Genomic DNA, 7,244 nt, shown 5'->3' with positions numbered 1-7,244 from the left:
TAAACCCCACGGACAAGCCAATAACGATGAGAAGAAACGCCAAGTTGGCAGATGTGTATCCATGCCTGGCTGTTGAGGAGCTCCAGCCCGCTGATGGTCCATGTTTAAAGTCCAATAGTCAACATGTCACAGCTGAACGGGCCCCACCTCCGTCTGACCTGACGGGAGCTCTGAGAGAGAGTGGCCTGAGTGACTTGGATCTCGATTCATGTGAGGTCTCTGAGGACTGTAGGCAGGAGATGTGCAAGCTCGCTCTCAGATACTCTGATATCTTCTCCAAGGATAGGCTCGACTGTGGCGAAGTGAGGGACTTTGTTCACAAGATCCACTTAGTAGATGAGAGGCCATTCAAGCTGCCGTACCGGCGCGTGCCGCCAGCGCACTACCAGAAGCTCCGGACAACACTGAATGAAATGGAGGAAAAAGGCATCATCAGAAAGTCAACTAGTGAGTTTGCCTCTCCACTTGTCCTCGTCTGGAAGAGAGATGGCGAGCTGCGCATCTGTACTGACTTCCGCTCTCTCAATGCCAGGACAGTGAAAGATGCCTACCCTCTTCCACATCAGGCAGACTGCCTGGCAGCTCTAGGAGGGAACGTGTTGTTCCGTACAATGGACCTTACCAGTGGCTTCTATAACGTCCCCTTGCACGAAGACAGTAAGAAGTTCACTGCCTTTGCCTCGCCTGTCGGCCTCCATGAGTATAACAGACTTCCTCAGGGTCTGTGTAACAGCCCAGGAAGTTTCATGAGGATGATGATGATGATCTTTGGGGACCTCAACTTCATGAACTTGTTGTGCTACCTGGACGACTTGATGGTATTCGCGTCATCGTCCGAAGCACAGTGAAGCAGTTGAAGAATATGAAGCAGTTCAAGAGGGAGCTGGAGGAGGCGGAGGAGGAGTCCACCCGGGCCAACGCCTCCCGCAGGAAGCTACAGCGGGAGCTGGACGACGCCACGGAGGCCAGAGAGAGGCTGAACCGCGAGGTCAACACCCTCAAGATCCGCCTCAGGCGTGGCGGTCCTCTCACCTTCTCCTCCAGCCGGTCCGGGCGGCTTCGGGGGCACCTGGGTGACGGGGCGTCCGTGGACCTGTCAGACGACGATGCCGAGAGCCGCGCCAGCGACCACAACGACACGCAGCAGGCCAACAACACGCAGGCCGAGTAGCCTGACCCCACCCTGACCACACCCCGACCCCACCCCAACCCCACCCTGACCCCACCCCGACCTCACCCTGACCCCACCCTGACCTCACCCCGACCTCTGCTGCCGCTCCCTGGCCACTGCAGCGCAGGGAGGGATACATGGACCCCTAACCCTGACACACACACACACACCAACCCCCCAAAAATGATGAACTATTCCCCTTAAAGAAGCCACAACACCCAAAAACTACCCTTCCCACCCCCCCCCCCCCCACACACAACACTACCCCCCTCCCCACAAGGAGACTGCCCCACCCCTCTTTCAGAACTACCACCCCCCTACCAGGGACCTACCAGGGGAGAACAACTCTGCCTTACTCTCTCCTCCACTCCTCCTCTCCACTCCTCCACTCCAGTTCATTTTTCAGTTCATTTTTTTCTTGTTCATTTTTTTCTTGTTCATTATTCAGTTCAGTTTTTTCTTGTATACCTTGACTGACTTTTTGTAAAAGAAAAAATAAAGCATTATTCATTGTAAAAATAAATAAATAAATAAAAATAAAATCTCAGAGACAAGCAACGGGAAGATGCTGACATAGCGAGAGTGGTGTTCTACGTCGAGCGGAACCGGAGACCTTCAAGGAGAGAGAGGCCTGGTGAGACTGCGGGTGCTTTGAGGCTTATGAGGCAGTGGGGCAAGTTAGTGATGGAGGATGGTATCATGTATCGTGTGTCCAGAGATCCGGTAACCAGGAAGAAGAGGCAGCAGTACGTTGTCCCTTCGTCACTGAGAGAGGATGCTCTGCGTGGGTGTCATGACAATGCGGGACACCAGGGTCAGGATAGAACCTTCTCCCTCATGAGACAGAGGTTTTACTGGAGCTCCATGGAGCGAGATGTAAGAGAACATGTCAAACGCTGTCCCAGGTGCGTTGCAGCCAAGACCCCAGAGCCAGAGGGCCGTGCGCCACTCGAGAGCATCAAGACTACAGCACCGTTGGAGTTGGTGTGCATCGATTTCTGGACTGCTGAGGATTCTAAGAACCGTCCTGTGGACGTCTTAGTTGTGACGGACCACTTCACAAAGCTGGCTCACGCCTTCTACTGTCCTGACCAAACCGCTAAACAGGTGGCGAGGAGATTGTGGGATGACTTCTTCTGCTACTACGGTCTCCCTGAAAGAATACATTCAGATCAGGGCGCCAACTTTGGGAGCGAGTTGATAGCAGCCCTTCTTCAGGTGTCCGGTGTTAAGAAGTCTCGTACCACAGCCTATCACCCGATGGGAAACGGATCAGCAGAGCGTTTCAACCGCACGTTGGGGAACATGATCAGGACCCTCTCTCCACGAGCCAAGCACGTCTGGCCTCAAATGTTACACACACTGACATTTGTGTACAACAGCACCACGCATGAGACCCGCCGTTTTACCTCATGTTCGTCCGGGTTCCACGCCTACCGGTTGATGTCCTGTTCAAATCCGCTCTGAGAGACGACAGTGAAACCTCGTTCCCACAGTACGTTGAGGAGCTGAAGTCAGATCTTCGTGAAGCTATGGTGTTGGCAGAAAGACACACCAGTGACGAACAAAGGCGTCAGGCCAAGATCTACAACCGGAGAATCAAGGGAGTGGATATCGAACCCGGTGACAGAGTTCTCCTGGCGAACAAGGGAGAGAGAGGACGCAGGAAGCTGGCTGACCGATGGGGAGATGTGGTCTGTCTATGCAGTGATCAGCAAGAACCCCCTGACTCACACCTATGAGGTGCGGAATCCGGTCTCAGGCCAGTCAAAAGTTGTCCACCATAACCTGTTACTCTGTGTGAATTTCCTGCCAGTCCTGCCCGAGGATGATGATAGTGCCTCAGTGATCTCTGATAGTGCTTCTGAAGATAATGGAGCCCTGGATATCTCATCTGAGCAACTCACACAGCTTGACTGTGCTTCTGAAGAGAATGGAGCCGTGGATATCTCTGAGCAACTCACGGGGCTTCACTGTGCAGTGGGACACACCTCCCGTACTCGGCACTGGGTGTCCCAGATTCCGGTACACGAGGAGAGTCTTCGTGCAGTGGATAGTAACCCTCCCACCCCTCCCCATGAGAACAGACCCGATCAGGACCAGGATGGGGGCGTAGTGGCCGAAGAGGTTTCTGGGAGGACAGTTCTGGAGTCGATCGGCGGGTCCACCTGTCCGCGGACGGAGGGAAGCTCTGAGCACACTGCATCCATGGTTGGTCCACATAGCCACGCTCATGCTGATACCAGTGCCTTGCTAGCAGAATCTAGCCATGTTCACAATGCTGACACAGTGGTATCCAGAGTAGGCCGCGTCATCAAACCGGTGAACAGGCTGATTCAAACCATGAGCAATCAGAGGGTGTTGAACGTGCAGACGCAGAAACTTAAGATGTGGGCTAGCTCCTTATTTGGCATAGACACACTGGGATAGGCTTTCTTGCCTTTGAGATGTTGTTTTGTTTGTGTTTTCATACCTCTTAGCAGTGCCATTGTAGTTGGCTGGTCTTGAGTTTGAATTGAATGCGAGAGGTGTATAAAGGCACTTTTTACGTCGTCTGTGAAGGGTTTGTGATATGCGCAGCACTGCCCTCAGGAGTTCTTTATTGAACAGTCTTGTGGCTTGACAGGGCACATTGTTGTATATGTGTGTTATTCATTCAAAGTGTTGCTTATGGGGTATGGTGGGATTCTTTGACACTTTCATGGTGCTAGTTAGTCCCTCGTGTTTTGGATGTCTTTAGATGTTATGTTACTCCCCCGTTAGTCTCGATTTCGTTGAATTCAGGCGGGGAGAGTGTAACAGGGTTATTATAAATTATATTTAAGTTATAGGTTGAAGTTCATCAAAATCGTTTGCTTTTTATCATTTGGTTAAGTGTTTTGAATTGATTTACCCATGGCTGCATCCGGTGTGTAGTGCCCCTAGTGGTGGTTGGACTGGCCGCATTTAATTTTATGACGAAGGCCACCGTAGATCAGCCCTTTCGTCTTTGTGAGCGGTTGAGATGGTAGGTGAACGTTTGTGCTCCCGTCCCCGTTTTATATTTCCTTTGATAAAGAGTTGCCACTAATATAAACCGAATGTATTATTTGAGATTAATGTTTACCATTGGTTTTTATGCCATTACTTTTTAGTTATGTTTTGTTTATTTGTATTTTATGGATGGATAAAGTTGTGAGCTAACAGCTAGTTAGCGTGAGCTAAGATGGCGGCCATGTGGCGTGTTCTGAATGTTATATTTTGCTGACATGCAGGGGCGAGAGCTGTTTTGTGCTGGAACCTACCATTAAATAACCACCATTTTGTTTGCACATTCAGGTATGTTGTATGTATGTTGTATCCATGGGTATGGTTTAGTCTTGTGTGTTATAATGATATGAATGGTATGATAACTAATAATTATTTGATGTTGTGACAAAGGCAGAACCCCTTTCGTCTTTGTGAGCGGTTGAGATGGGGCGAGAGCTGTTTTGTGCTGGAGCCTACCATTAAATAACCACCATTTTGTTTGCACATTCAGGTATGTTGTATGTATGTTGTATCCATGGGTATGGTTTAGTCTTGTGTGTTATAATGATATGAATGGTATGATAACTAATAATTATTTGATGTTGTGACAAAGGCAGAACCCCTTTCGTCTTTGTGAGCGGTTGAGATGGGGCGAGAGCTGTTTTGTGCTGGAGCCTACCATTAAATAACCACCATTTTGTTTGCACATTCAGATAAATAAACAGCTTGAAAGTGAACCTGTGTGCCTGCCTGGTCTGTCCGGATTGTGAGGGGTTACACAAGGTCACATTATTATTGGATTGGTTGTTTGCGTGCCGGGTGAAGTTAGCTAAACATTTAACCTGCTAGCTAGCAAGAGACACATAATGTCACTCTCCAAAGGTCTAAAGAGGAAAGTTGACGGTGAAAACAGGGCATTTAAAGAGGAATGGACAGCGAACTATAGGCTACGTTCATCCTACCTGGTTTCATCAATGCAAAGCGACTCACATTTTCCGTGCTCACAATGAATGTTCCCTTCCACCCAGTGTGCGAATTAAATCACAGTGTGCGGGGGAGCCCAGGGATTAAAGCCCCCCCCAAAAATCTCCTGACGTAAAAAAAAATTCAGGCCAAATCGGGGCCGGTGGCTTTCCGTGCGCAAAGCGCGCGTGCGATTTTCCGTTCTACGTTCTAATGCTTTGACTTTTCTTTCGAAAAATGTGAATACATTTCCGCGTTGTCGAAAATCAATGACACATCGCTAGTCAACTAACACGGCTTGTTTTGTGAGCCTGCTAACAATGTAAAGTAGTGTTGTAGTTAACTAGGTAACAATGTAAAGTAGTGTTCTAGTTAACTAGGTAACAATGTAAAGTAGTGTTCTAGTTAACTAGGTAGCAGTCCAATCCATTTCGCTGCTGTATTTTGGCTTGACTAGCGAGTTTGTGTTGTGATTCTCAACAACGTAGTTTCACCCTTTTCCATAGTTTGGAATAATACATGTGTGGACTGATGATGTAGCGCAGCCTAACTTATTCTAATAATTATTTAACATAGTTTTATTCTGATAATGATTCCCCCCTCCTCCCCTCCTCCCAGACTTACAAGGTCACATTATTATTGGATTGGTTGTTTGGTGCCGGGTGAAGTTGGCTAAACATTTAACCTGCTAGCTAGCAAGAGAAACATCATGTCACTCTCCAAAGGTCTAAAGAGGAAAGTTGACGGTGAAAACAGGGCATTTAAAGAGGAATGGACAGCGAACTATGCGTTCATCCTACCTGGTTTCATCAATGCAAAGCCGTTGTGAGAGACTCGCATTTTCCGTGCTCACAATGAATGTTCCCTTCCACCTATACATGCGAGTCGTCCTTTTCGTCAATGAATGTGATAAAGACGCGCTAGAGGAATCGATTGGTGCATAAAAACCTTGAGAACTGCCGCATTAAAGTGACGTCCATAATAATAATAAATAATAATAATACATTAGACTTATAGCGCTTTTCTAGACACTCAAAGACGTCCATATCACCAGATAGCCAACAAATAGTGACCGATGGGAGATGCCAGTTTTCTCATTAAGTGAGATTTAATAGCCTAATATTATTTTTTCTATTTTTAATGAATGGCTCATTGTAATTATTATCCCTAGTAATGTAGCGTGTTTGCTCTGTCATTAAATGTTTTTCAGGAGCATAGGCTAAGCAGATTCAGCTTCTTCTTTTTTTTGCACCGATTTAGTTGTCAATGTTTTTCATAAAATTAAACTGCATTTGCTTTGTTACTGTTCACATGTGTGGTGCAGTCACATTCACATAGCCTATAAGTAAACATTAAGTTTGAATTATTTACTGAGCTGGCGTTACTTTTTTCAAACCACACACCGCATGTCGGCTATTTCAGCACCACGCGTTGTCCACCTACTTATCACTATGAGGGGTTCAGCGTCAGTGCACCCCGCTGCAAGTTACTGTCGCATAGTTGTAGCCAATAAAGGCCTATATGTAGGCTATAAAGGCTATTATATATCATTTATATACCTAATACCAACATCAAAATAGATTGTATGCCTCTACAAATCATATTACACAAGGTAAAATCCGTCACAACTTGGAATAAATCCATCGCAATTTAGAATATTTTAGAGCTCCCCCAAAATTTCACAAACCATGTTTCCAGGGGAGCTCATGTCACCACTAGGGGAGCTATAGCTCCCCGAGCTCCCCCTTATTTCGCACCCTGCTTCCACCTATACATGCGAGTCGTCCTTTTCGTCAATGAATGTGATAAAGACGCACTAGAGGAATCGATTGATGCAGAAAAACCTTGAGAACTGCCGGATTAAAGTGACGTCCATAATAATAATAAATAATAATAATACATTAGATTTATAGCGCTTTTCTAGACACTCAAAGACGTCCGGTCCATATCACCAGATAGCCAACAAATAGTGACCGATGAGAGATGCCAGTTTTCTCATTAAGTGAGATTTAAATAGCCTAATATTATTTTTTCTATTGGCTCATTGTAATTATTAGTAATTATTATCCATAGTAATGTAGCGTGTTTGCTCTGTCGTTTC

Source organism: Nansenia antarctica, assembly GCF_963989245.1.
Source record: "Nansenia antarctica genome assembly, chromosome: 19".
Taxonomy (NCBI): Eukaryota; Metazoa; Chordata; class Actinopteri; order Argentiniformes; family Microstomatidae; genus Nansenia; species Nansenia antarctica.
This window is presented reverse-complemented; position numbering follows the sequence as displayed.